The sequence below is a fragment of the Macaca mulatta genome, chromosome 4 (genome assembly GCF_049350105.2).
Source record: "Macaca mulatta isolate MMU2019108-1 chromosome 4, T2T-MMU8v2.0, whole genome shotgun sequence".
Taxonomy (NCBI): Eukaryota; Metazoa; Chordata; class Mammalia; order Primates; family Cercopithecidae; genus Macaca; species Macaca mulatta.
In genome coordinates this window covers 120,940,383-120,954,541 of record NC_133409.1, presented here as the reverse complement: position 1 = coordinate 120,954,541, position 14,159 = coordinate 120,940,383, and the positions used below count along the sequence as shown (strand labels likewise).

Sequence of the window (14,159 nt, the reverse complement as noted above, 5' to 3'; positions counted from 1 at the left end):
CCTTCCCTTCCATATTTGCTATTCTTTCAACTTTGCCATTCACCTTCCTAATCCACTGATAGTTCAGAAAAGGTTCTTTTTCCATTTCTGCTATTTATTACCATGTGGTTTACTTCATCCTACTGAGTCATCATTTCTACATTTGTAAATGGGGACTAAAAATGCCTGCATTTCCTACTTTGCATAGATTTGTGAGAATGAAAGATGGTCGTACAATGGAGGTGTTTTGTAGTTATAAAGTTTTACATGAGTTTTACATACTATCTAGAGAGCTATCTTGCTTTCATTTTATACAGTGAGAAACAAGATATTAAATGAGGAAGTGCTCTCAGAAACAAAGGCTTTTGCATTTAAAAATGTGGTTCGCCATTTATATTTATTTAGTCACACACCATTTTAAAAAGTGTCATTACTTTTTTATCTGTACGATATATATTATTTTTGAACCTGAACTCACAGTTTGTTAAAATGCAAAGATAAATAGAAATCAGAAAACTCTGAATATTAGTTGTCAAAAATAATAAAATAACCTCTGAATTTTGATGAGCAAATCAACATGTTCAGTTTTCCATCAAGAAAAAAAAATAGCTGTCTCATTCAAATACATTTATTCATTTATATTATTATATTAATATTGCTGTCACAGTGACCTTTATGACTTAATTTACGTAAACATCATCTAACAAAATGTACCTGAGAACTGCGTTTCATGCTTACCAATTTATTATTCTGCCTATTTAGAAGTTCTATTATTACTAGTATACATAGTTTATGTACTTCTTCCCTTAGGGAGGAAAAACCTCTCAATTATATTGTTTATTAGCTAAGACAAAAACTCTAGCGTTTACCTGAATATAAAGCTTTTGGATAGAGAAGACATATAGTTTAGTGGGAATCTGGGGCGCCTAAGATTTATTGCCAGGTATTCTTGTTAACTGATTTCGTCTACAGTGATTGTGAAAGTAGGTTTTTGAGCCTTGCCCCTTTTGCCATTCCAAAATTGAGATTAAAGCAATGCTCAATTTTGCATTTAAGATAAAGTATGACTATAAAATAACATATATAAACTGATCAAAAATTAATAATTAATTGTCTGATGTTTCAAGCACATCAGACACTTAACAAATAGGCTAGATGAGCATCCTTCATCAAAGGAAAGTTAGCACCTGTATTTTTAAGGAGGCATATGATAATAGGGACTACAGAGCAATTACCTTTCGAGTGATTCTACTGTCACATTTTAGAAGAGGTTCTAATGCAAAATTTCTGCTTCTTTTCTTAATTTTAATCTTACCAAGAAACCCCTGAATTTGCAATTATATCCCACAACAAATAAATGCATTAAGTACAAGTGCCTCTATGTCCTAGGAAATTGATGTCTTAGTTGAAAAGGAAATGCTGTTATAGCTCTATAATTGAGTCATATAATTTCCATGGTTGAGTAGATGTTGGCTTTCACCAGTTCTTGTCCTTTTAAGTCCACCACCTGACACATCACCGCAAAGAACAGGTAATTTATTATGTTTCATTGCCATTAATTTATAGCTTTAAGTTTCAAAGGAGAATTATAAGTTACCACAATATCTGGAGCTTTTTAAGTTTCATCTTCCCCTTTGACTGCTTAGGATAATCTAAATCACCAGAGATTAGAAAAGAATCGTGAAATAAAATGCATAATTATGGAAAAAAACAGACTTTAAAAAATATAGTATTAAAATGCAGGCCAATTATCTTAGTGGCTTATTTATTTCAGACAGATTTTCCTATATTATAGTTAAATAAATTGGCTTTTTCCTTGATTTATAATGATTTTATTTATAGAAAAAATATAGTGGGACAAATTTTCTTTGGATCTACAAATTTTATTAAAATTAAAAATTCAAATGATAGTCGTGGTATTATAAATTTGGATTCTATTTAAAATGTTGCCACCTCTGAAAATGGCTTAAAGGCTCTATCACAAAATGTTTGCTAGTAATAGTAATACAATACAATCTAGTTGTATTAACAGAGAACACTAAACAACTTTACAAAATGCTATTTGCAAATAAACATTTGTAACCAAGAATTTTAGAGATTTAAAATCCATCTCACTTACACACTAGTTATTGAACTATGAAGTCCAGAGAAGAAAACAACTTATCAGTTTCCTATCCTGTGATGTGAGAATAACAAAAGGCATATCATAGAAACTTGTGAGGATTATCCCTCTTATACTTACATGAAAGCTAAAGTCTAGAGAAGCTAAGAGATCTAAGGTATCACAAAGAGAAAGCTGTAGGTTTACTCTTCAAACTTTATACTCCCTGCTGTAAAATGCTATATTTTCCTTGCTAAGCACAAATCACTTATAGAGTTTCAGATTATTTAATTTCTTATTCATAGCTAGAATATGTTGGATGTACAAAACATATCTCCTAGGAATTATTATCTACAAAACGGTGTTTAAAATACTCCCATCACTTAATAGGTTGAGTTGTTTTTGATGGTTCACCAGTACCTGTAACTCTTGCAGCTTACTGCCATTTGGGTTTCTGAGACAAAACCACAGCCTTCTACTCAATTTGAGAATTTTTCTTTTTAGCCTGTACACTCACTAAGAGAATACAATTTGGAATAAGTTGACAGAAATAGGTATAATAGTATATATAGTTGCACTTTGTTTCAGTCAAGGCACAACCAGGGAAACAAAATATTGCAACTAAGTGACTTCAGATCAAAGATGTGGTTAAGATGGTAAAGAAGGAGCTGAGGACCAATCAGAACAGAGTAAAGGAACCTAGATATTAGGAACTGCAGGAAACCATCTATTCCTCCTAGACTGGAGAAAGAAAGGAAAATTGTGGTGTCATTTGAAGCAGCACCAGTTCCTGAACAGAAGCTGGAGTTAGAGACATGGAGGACATGTAGCCACTATAAGAATAGCTACTGAGGCAGAGTAAGAGGAGAAATATCTGAGCTCCTTCCTCCCAACTGTTGCCCATCTCTAGAGGCTGACTCAGCTGGAATTCAGGCAATGTGGGATCCAGGGAACAGTGTCTACAGTGGTCAGCCTTCTTAATATATGATCATTACTCTACAAGCTGTGGCATGTTTGATTTGAGAAGAACTCAAATCACCTTACTCATTTTACCAAATTAGGTTCTTCCGACCAAGTACTATGTACTCAACAGCTATAAAAACTACCCTCCAAAGGCAGAAACAGCATCTCACACTGAGTTATTGGGGATACCCATGCTAATATTCCCTCAAAGCAGATTCTAACACACAGATACTCATCCATTCAATACGTAAAACCTGACTTTCACTCTGCCTCACCATATCATAAGTAAAGGATCTCAAGCGAAGAAACAATAACTGACATGTTCCTGGAAGATGCCAACAGTACTGCTATAATTAATTGTAAAATGATGCAACCAATATTTTAGAATTTGTGCATGTCATGTTTCTCAATTTTTTAGTTGATTTTTGTGTCACATTTCTTTTCCTATCACTATTTTAATAATAAGAGCCCCTCCATCCACCACCACAGGAGGAAGATTAACTGTGACATGACTAAGGAAAGTCTATGCTAATCAATGATGTGGCCAATTCTTTCTACAACAGTTATACACCTTTTTATATTCTGGGATAAACTTCTCCTGCCCACTCATAAATTTTTATTTCCTTCTCCTCTGGTTTTATGGTTAAATTAATGAAAAATAAAACTTTTCAAAAGGTAGCTGACTCTTCATGTGATTTCAAATTTACAAACAGGAAATATCCAATATACACTCCTTACGCCTTCCTACAGCATATGAAATCTTTGATTTAATATTGCTTTTACTTCTAATAGTAATTACTTGAACTGGTCAGAAACAGAAATTCCTCACGTGCTTAGCAGAAAATCCTTTCTATAGTAGCATCACACTTTTTCTATTTTTAGGCAATTACAAATATATTTTGAATTTGGAAAATAACATATAATTTAAATACATATATATGCAGTAACTTCCTAATAAGTTTATTTAAATTTATCTGATTTTAGGTGAATAAAAAATAAAGGGTTGGAGAGTATCTTTTTAAATGTCAGAGGAATCCAACAACCAATTGTACAAGTGAGGGGTAGAAGGCGTCTTTGATTTGAGGATACTCAGTAGCTATTGTTGCACATGTGATCACTTTGCCTATTCTTCTTACTACCTGGGTGTCAAATCAATTAATAAAAATAATCTGGAAACTGTAAACCAAAAATAAAATTCTAAGCATCCCCCAATCAACTGAATAGACCCCTCCTCTCAGCCAAGTGAATTATTCTTCTTCCTGTTCCTCTTCCTCTCCTTCTCCTTCTCCTTCTTGTTATTATTATTATTTTTTGAGATGGAGACCTGCTCTGTTCCCCAGGCTACAGTGTAATGGTGCAATCTTGGCTCACTGCAACCTCTGCCTCCTGGGTTCAAGCTATTCTCCTGCCTCAGTCTCCTGGGTAGCAGGGACCACAAGCACCCATCACCATGCCCTGCTGATTTTTGTATTTTTAGTAGAGACAGGGTTTCGCCATATTGGGCAGGCTGGTCTCAAACTCCTGACCTCAAGTGATTCACCCACCTCGGCCTCCCAAAACGCTGGGATTACAGATGTGAGCCACCGCACACAGCCATCAGTCAAGTGCATTCTAAAGTAAACCAGAAACCCTAGTTCAGGCCATGATAGGAATAGGTAGTCAGACATGCCTCATTACACCTCCTTCCTGTTGGAATAATTTGGGCACAACTGGACAGCATTAATATTAAAACAGAAACCTTAAGATGGACAGAACAGACTCTTTGTAGCAGTAAGATACCTACATGACAGCAGGTTCTGAAAGAAATTGAAGTATTAATATTTTACCCCCAAATCTATTTATTTGACATATTTTGAAACGGCCCTGCAAAGCTGTCTCTTGTGGGGGAAAATCTACATTCTGTAGAGAATCGTTTTCCTTTTCCAGGTGTTTTTACTGATCCCGAGAATTAACAAAGAGTCTGGCACCTGTTAAAGTCTGAAAAGAAACATTTAGACTTTAAGCCTGCTTAAAGTCTCTCTCTGAAGCCTGCTACCTGGAGACTTCATCTGCATAATAAGAACCTGGGTCTCTACAACCCTGATCTTAACCCAGACACTCCCTTCTGTTGATTCCTGATCTTTAGATGCACTCTTTCAACTAATTGCCAATTAGAAAATCTTTGAATTTGGCCTGGCAAGGTGGCTTACGCCTGTAGTCCTAGGACTTTGGGAGGCTGAAGCTGACAGATCACAAGTTCAGGAGTTCAAGTCCAACCTGGCCAACATGGTGAAACCCCACCTCTACTAAAGATTAAAAAAAATTAGCCAGGTATGATGGCGCACACCTGTAATCCCAACTACTTCGGAGGCTGAGGCAGGATAATCGCTTGAACCGGGAAGGCAGAGGCTGCTGTGAGCAGAGATCACGCCATTGCACTCCAGCCTAGGTGACAGAGCAAGACTCCATCCCCCCACCAAAAAAAAGACAAAGAAAATCTTTGAATTCATCTATGACCCGGAAGTACCTTCCCTACCCACTTCAAGTTGTCCTGACTTTCTGTGCAGATTCAATCAATGTACGTCTTGCATGTATCGACTGATATCTTACGTCTCCCGAAAACGTATAAAACCAAGCTGTAGCCCAACCACCTTGGGCACAAGTTCTCAGAATCTCATGGAGCTGTGTCATGGGACCAAGGTGACTTGTATTTTGCTCAGAATAAATCTCCAAATATTTTACAGAGTTTGACTCTTTTTGTCAACAAAATATAAAGCATTAAAAGAAATTAGCCAGTAATATACTTAATATATCATAAACATAGTAAGCGATTTTAGTTTTCATCACTTACTTATTAATACCTTACATCAAATTTATTTTCACACTGACAGGATTATAACCCTTCTTTAAAGTTTTCTATTTATAGTATGCAATGTAATATGGAGGTTACTACCTACTTCAAGCATAGAAGGCCCATCCTTTATACTTCACAGGCTTGTAGCACATTTATATCTGAGAATTATTAGTGAAAAGCTTGCTTTAACAGTTTTAGAAATGAACATCAAGAATATCTGTGACTTTTGTTTGACCCATAGGCAGTTACAAGGCAAATGTGCATACTCCTCTAGCAATCACTATAGCAACAAGCAAGTAATTGCTTTAAATAGCATAAGGTGCCTTTGTTGAAATCATTTCAAGTATCCTGAGTTAACTCTGTGTCAATAAAGCACTCATAGACCTTGGATTCTTTAATGAGGGTTCTTTTAAAAAAGAAATTAGAGCTTTGTAATTGGTCATTTAAAATTTCAGAAAAATGTAGATACACCAAAGAAAATGTATTCCCCAACTATGAAGACATAATTGGCAATATAGTATCATTTTCATATTCTTAATAATTTTTGCTATACATATACTATATGTATTTCTTATTTCTTACTACAAGACTTTAAGCCAGTGCTTGAGTCACCTGTTTTCATTGCCTTCTTACAATTATCTTATACAGATATATTATAAAATAAACTCACTTTTAAAATATTTTCTGTGATAAGATTATGAAAGGGCATCCAAAGGGAATCACACACTGGATTTTCTTATTTTATTCCTGTTATCATATGTTGAAAGGTGCTTAGTGCTTTTTTGTGTCAAAACAGGTGAAAAATTCAACTTTCAAAAGGCTATAGTCCCTGGCTTCTTATTTTCATTTTAACCAAATAAAACAACACCCTACTTATGAATTGAAATTGCAATGCCATTGCATTTTCTGCTATACCATAGAAATAACTCTAAATACTAAAATGTATAAAGTGGAAAATGCTGATAGTATTCCAATTTGTCTCATTTTCAATTTAAAGAAAAAGGGTATGTGTCTCCTGGGGTGAAGAAATGAGTCAATTAGGTATATAAGAATGGGCATAACTATATCTAGCTTACACTAAAAATGCTGAATAACAATGACAAATTAGATAATTACTAATAAGTAGATAATTCCAACCCTAAAAAAAAAAGACCTTGCATAGTTAATACACAAATGACTTTTAGAAACATAAACATAAATGTAAGCCGAGGAAACAATCAACTGAGTGAAGAAACAACCTGCGGAATAGGAAAAAATATTTGCAAATCATATTTTCAATAAGGGATTATTATTGAAAATACATAAGAAACTTGAATAATTTAACAGTAAGAAAACAAATGACCCAGTCAAAAAATGGGAAAGATCTGAATAGACATTTCTCAAAAGAAGACAGACAAATGGACAAGTATATGAAAAAATATTTAATGTCACTATTCTTCAGAAAAATGAAAATTAAAACCACTATTAGATATCTCCTCACAGCTGTTAGAATGGCTACTATCAAAAAGATAAAAAGTAGCAAGTGTTGGAGGGAATGTGGAGAATAGGGAATCCTTGGATATTATTAATGAGAATGTAAACAATTATAGGCATTTAAAAAATATGGAAATTCCTCAAAAATTAAAAATAGCACTACTATATGCTCCAGCAATCCCTCAACTGACTATATATCCAAAGGAAAAGAAATTAGTACGTCAAAAGGATATCTTTCCTTTCATGTTTATTGCAACAGTATTCACAATAGACAAGATATGGAATCAACCTAGGTGTCCATCAACAGATGAATGGATAAACAGCCATATAAATATGTATATCTATTATACACACACACCACATACAAAGAAGGGAAATCCTATTATTTCCTAAAACATGGATGAAACTGGAGGACACTATGTTAAGTGAAATTAGTCACGCACAGAAAGACAAATATCACAGAGTTTTACTTATATTTTGAATATTTGAAGGGGTAGAGAGGAGAAAGGTGGTTATCAGGGGATTATCTGGGGGTGGAGAAGTGAGGAGATGTTGTACAAAGGATACCAAATTTTATTCATGTGGAAAAAATAAAGAGACCTAATGTATGACAAGGCGACTATAGTTAACGCATTGTATTCTTGAAAATTGCCGAAAGATTATTTTGAGTGTTATTATCACAAAATAAAGTGAGGTAATATATGTGTTAATCATCTTGACTAAGCCATTCCACAATGTAGAAATATTTCAAAATATCATGTTGTATACAATAAAAATAAACAATTTGTAATATAAAAAATAAATGTACAAAAAGGAAATACAGATGGCAAATATGCATGTGAAAAGGTAGTCAAAGTTATTATTATAATAATGAAAATGATCAAATCAGGGTAATTGGGATATGCTAGGAACATTTAAATCACACATTACATGAATGTATTATCACATGTATGCTGAAAATATGTACACCTATTATATATCATTTGAAAAGTTAAATCCAAAATACTGTACACACAAGAATAGCAAAAATTAAAACAAGAACAAAAGCAGACATTAAAAACTGCTGAAAAGTAAAATCTAAAATAATACTGAAAATAACAGTAGAATACAAAAATTCAAAGAACAAAAACAGACAATAAAAAGTGCTGACAAGGATGTAGAGAAGCCAGAACTCTCACATAATGCTAGTGGGACTGCAATGGTACAGTCATTTTGGAAGACAATTTGAAAGTTTATTTTGTACTCAAACATACACTTACCAAGAACTGATAAATTTTACTTTTGTATTTACTTACAATAAATAAAAATATTTGTCTTCACAGAGACATGTGCATAAATGTTTATAGCAATGTTATTCAAAATTGACAAGAACTGAAACTAAATTTTTATAATGTGGAGAATAGATTAAAACTTACGGTATATTCAGACAATATAATATTATTTAACAATCAAAATGAATGAACTATGGGTACATGCAGCAGTATAGATAATTCTCAGAATCAATGTGATAAGTGAAAGAAGCCAGACACAGAGGGTCTGTAGTGTATGGTCCCATGTACATGATATTTGAGGAGAGAAAAGTCTATCGGGATAGAAATACTATCAGTGGTTTTTGCGGGTCCAGAGTTTGAGTGGCATTTATTGACTACAAAGAGGTATGAGGGAACTTTTTCAGATAACGACATATTCTGTATTTTGATTATATGCAAACTATACATCTATTTAAATTAAGCAAATTATATACATACAAGGGTTGAATTTTACTGTATAAAATTATATCTAAATAGATTTAATTTTTAAAAACTTCTCAGGAAGATAAAGGAGGAAATAATATCCATGAAACAAGAACAAGGCACTGAGAAACAAGAATAGGCAGCTGTGAAACAGAGGTGATGGAGAAGAAATATTTGAAGTAAAATTTATAAAACTTTTTCAGAATTGAAGACATAGATCTTCATATTGGCCTGTTATCACTGACAACCAAGGACAATTAAAACTAAATAGATAAAAAGAACCACTGTAGTAAAATAGCAGAATCTGAAGAATAAAAATATATTTTTCAATACGACTGTTAACAAAAATAAGTAATACTGACAATATTACATTACATATGGAGAAGTCAGAAAAGAAACATGTTCTAAGAGAAAAAGTAACTACAATATGCAATTATTTGTTCAACTAAGCTGACAATAAGTAGAAAAATAACAATACCTTTTTAAATATATAAAACAATTTATTGTCAAATGGATCTTTCTAAAAGAACTACTAATGAATTCGGTTTGCCAAGAAGAGAAATACAAATGGAAGGAGTGAAGTTGATACCAGAAGCGAGATTTGGAAAACACACACACACACACACACACACACACAAAAACACACACACACTTTTTTTTTTTTAAATAAATGAATATCAAGATCTCAGGTTGAGTTTAGGAAAGCTTGGAAAATTTGTGATTACAAGTTTGGAGACTGGGCATATTTGTATCTTTTTAAACTCCATTCAAGATTTATTTGCTTCTTTTTGACGTTAAAATATATGAAAACTACTTCATTCTCCAAAACATGTTATTTTTGAAATTCTAAGAGAAAATTACTGAATTGTCAATATTATTTCCCAAGTAAGATTCTTTTTTCTTTTCTTTAAAGTAATGGTGTTGGTTATTTTCAGTTACAATAATGTTGTGTAGTCTAGTCACTAGAAATATATTTTTAAAAAGGTTGAAAACAGAGCAAATTATAATCACCTTCATAAGATAAACCACAGTGATATATGGACAAATATAAAAATGTATTAACTTATTATTAACTTTATTACTAAAAGTTTAACAGTAAATTATATAAATTTGATATTATAGGAAAGAAGCAGTAATTACAGGGATTAGCAAACAATGGCCTATGGGCTAAACCTGGCCTGCTTCCAATCTCTGTCAATAACGTTTTGTTGGAACACAATCAGGTACATTTATTTTTGTATTGTCCATAGCTGCTTTCATACTACAATGGCAAAACTGAGTAGTTGCAACAGAAACATTCTGGTTTTCAAATCTTAAAACATTTACTATCTGTTTATTTACAGACCTGTCAGCCTCTGCACTGCTCATACAGGCACCATGGGAACATCTGTGATACTACAGACACTTTCAACTAAGTTAAAAAGAGAAAGTTGCCCTTTCTTTTTAATAGTATAGGACAAAAGGAAATAATTCTCTTTAACTTTTGAACTAAATGATTTGAGTGATGGCAATGATAGAATTTAAGAGATGCAATCCTGAAAACTAAAATTGTACATTGATTGAATAATATATTTTCTAAACATGTATTTTTATACTTCAACTTAAGATTGCTGCTTGGACTAAATATTTTGCTAATATTTTAATCATAAGCATTCTGCTTTACAGAATCATTTCTTAAAAGTATTCTTATACTTTTGCTCTAGAGTAATTTTCAGTCAGGGGCAATTTTGCCCCTCCAGGAGAAATTTGGCAACGTCTGTAGACATTGTTCCCTGGCACAGTTCTAGTGGAGGAAGAAAAACATGCTACTGGCATCTAGAACAAAAGGCCAGTTGCTCTCTTAACATTACAATGCATAGGACGGGCCCCACAACCAAGGACTCTTCACCCCAAAATATCAATAGTGCTGAGGTTGATACATTTTCCTATAGACATATGGGAAAACAAAGTAAAACAGAACAGAACAACCACAAAAAAACACAAAGTAATTAGATTTCAAGATAAAAATATTATTTCAGAATTCCCATCTCCAGAACAGCTTTTATTGTATATACACCAATTGCAGCATCTTTCTGAAGAAAAATAAGGAGGCTCTTTACAGCAGACATCATGTAATAAACAGTAAACAATCACAAGGATCATAAGTTTAGGAACTTTTTAGGAAGTTCCTGAAAATAATTTCCCTGCAAGGAAAATTAACTGTTAGTATGTTGATTTTGTTTTCTGTAGAATTCAGTGTTAAGGTTTCACTTTTTCAAGGACTCTTTCTTAACATGGCCTTGTTGCTATTTCATCTTTTTTGAAACCACTGTATGATCACGTGACAAAGCAGTTTCAAAGTTTTTGCATGTTGAGGCAGTGTGTCTTTGACTAAGGAAGAAAGGTAAGAGTGTCCCACAACATAACTTGTTAACTAATAGTTACATGCAGTTTTTAAAGATTTTTGTTTGTTTGATCTTATAATTTCCAGCACCAAAAATTTTCACAAAAATTAGAGTTATGACATGGTCTAATCTCCATAATTCTGTTCATGTTATTCCTCAGTTTTTGCAAACCTTTGTCTAAAAAATAAGTGTAATAATCTTTCTTCCTAAAGTTACTATTAATTATCTACCTTAACATTTGTAATGATCTTAAACTATTTTTTTTTTTTAATTTATTTATTATTATTATACTTTAAGTTGTAGGGTACATGTGCATAACGTGCAGGTTTGTTACATATGTATACTTGTGCCATGTTGCTGTGCTGCACCCATCAACTCGTCATTTACATCAGGTATAACTCCCAATGCAATCCCTCCCCCCTCCCCCCTCCCCATGATAGGCCCCGGTGTGTGATGTTCCCCTTCCTGAGTCCGAGTGATCTCATTGTTCAGTTCCCACCTATGAGTGAGAACATGCGGTGTTTGGTTTTCTGTTCTTGTGATAGTTTGCTAAGAATGATGGATTCCAGCTGCATCCAAGTCCCTACAAAGGACTCAAACTCATCCTTTTTTATGGCTGCATAGTATTCCATGGTGTATATGTGCCACATTTTCTTAATCCAATCTGTCACTGATGGACATTTGGGTTGATTCCAAGTCTTTGCTATTGTGAATAGTGCTGCAATAAAGAATCACGGGAAAGAGGCGAGCCTATAAAGTCCCAGGATCTTAAACTATTTAACATTTTATTTTCATTCCTTCTTTCTTTCTTTTTCTTTTCCCCTTTCTTTTTTTTTTTTTTTTTTTTTTGTGCTTTTAGAGACCTAGTCTTGCTCTGTTGCCCAGGCTGGAGTGCAGTGGCAGGATCATAGCTCACTGCAGTTTTGAAGTTCTGGCCTCAAGGGAGCCTTCCACTTTAGCATTTCATAGCACTTCTTGATTAGCATTAAGTATTGCAGCATTTCTTGTTGTAATGTCAATTATTTATTCATATGTCAAATAGGTGATAAAAATCAATATAAAAACAAGATTTTTGCTCAGTTACATTTTTTTGTGGTGATTGTTGATATATACCCATTAAACAAATTCATATATTTCCCTAATGTTTTTCTATATGTCATGTTTGAACAGGATTTTGTAACTATCATTAAAAACAATGCAGTATTTCAAGAGTAATATTGATTCTTTGTTAAAAATTTAGACACAATTGTATTACATAAAGACTAAACAACTTAGAATTTTGAAAATGCATACACATTTCATATACTACTCTTTAAAAATATATATATATATTTTCCTTCCAGGAATACATATGCAGGTTTGTTATATAGGTAAAGTCATGTCAGAGGGGTTTGTTGTACAGATTATTTCATCACCCAGATATTAAGCCTAGTACCAAATAGTTATTATTTTCTGCTCCCCTTCCTCCTCATACCCTCTACCCTCAGGTGGGACCCAGTGTCTGTTGTTCTCCTCTTTGAGTCCATATGTTCTCATCATCTAGCTCCCACTTATAAGTGAGAACATTCACATACCACTCATAATCCATCCTTTTACTTCAAGAAAAATTATGAAAATATAGCATAAAATTTGTGCACATCATTGTTCTTGTATTTCTTTATCATATTGCATTGTTTTCATTTGGTAAGATATTTTTCATCATTTTTATATTTTGTACCCAATATATTAATTTTTTACCTATATGTTAAATTATATTTTCCTAGTTTTACTGTATGTTAAATTTAAACTTTACGAACAATCCTTATGATGTGTATAACTTTATTTTTTATGTCCAATTATAGAAATCTTAGGCTTTGGCCGGGTGTGGTGACTCGCACCTGTAATCCCAGCACTTTGGGAGGCCGAGGCGGGTGGATCACGAGGTCAGGAGATCAAGACCATCCTGGCTAACACGGTGAAACCCCGTCTCTACCAAAAATACAAAAAAAATTAGCTGGGCGTGGTGCCGGGTGCTTGTAGTCCCAGCTACTTGGGAGGCTGAGGCAGGAGAATGGCTTGAACCAGGGAGGCGGAGCTTGCAGTGAGCCAAAATAGCGCCACTGCACTCCAACCTGGGCGAAAGAGCGAGATTCCGTCTCAAAAAAGATTAAAAAAAAAAAAAAAAAAGAAAGAAATCTTAGACTTTATAATTTTTGCTTGTGCATACAAAAATTTTCTTCTCTGCCAAGGTTATATACATTGGCCTTACTTTCTTTTGCATCTATTACAGTTAATCTGAATTAATTTTCACAAAAATTGTAAGTTAGGTATTTTTCTTAAATAAAACACTAACTGGTTTTAAAGAAAAGTTCCATTATGTATGAATTCTAATGGTTTTCTCAAATCTGCACTTTCAATTCCCTTATTCTCTCAATTTCCCACGGAAACAAAAAGGTTCATAAAATATAGAAAACCATCTCACTATTATGCCTAATGCACAGACTTCAAAAACATACCTGAAGGCAAGCCCTCTGAAATACATAGGTAGGTACACAGTGTCCTATATAATTTCATGAAATGTCTCATTGTATTTACTGGTAATAAAAATTTTCCTCAAAAAATAAAAAAAATAAAGTTTGTTATATAAAAATAGGCTCAGTGGAGGGAGTGTCTGACTTCTCCAAACTTTGTCTAATCTAGAGATATGAGAGTAT

General features: G+C 33.4%; 1 protein-coding gene across 2 annotated transcripts in view; it reads right to left on the bottom strand.

Annotated features, from left to right (window-relative positions):
- The window catches only part of EYS (EGF-like photoreceptor maintenance factor), a 1,786,799-nt gene that overhangs the window by 816,947 nt on the left and 955,693 nt on the right, over positions 1–14,159 (bottom strand). The gene's annotated exons all lie outside the window — the stretch shown is intronic.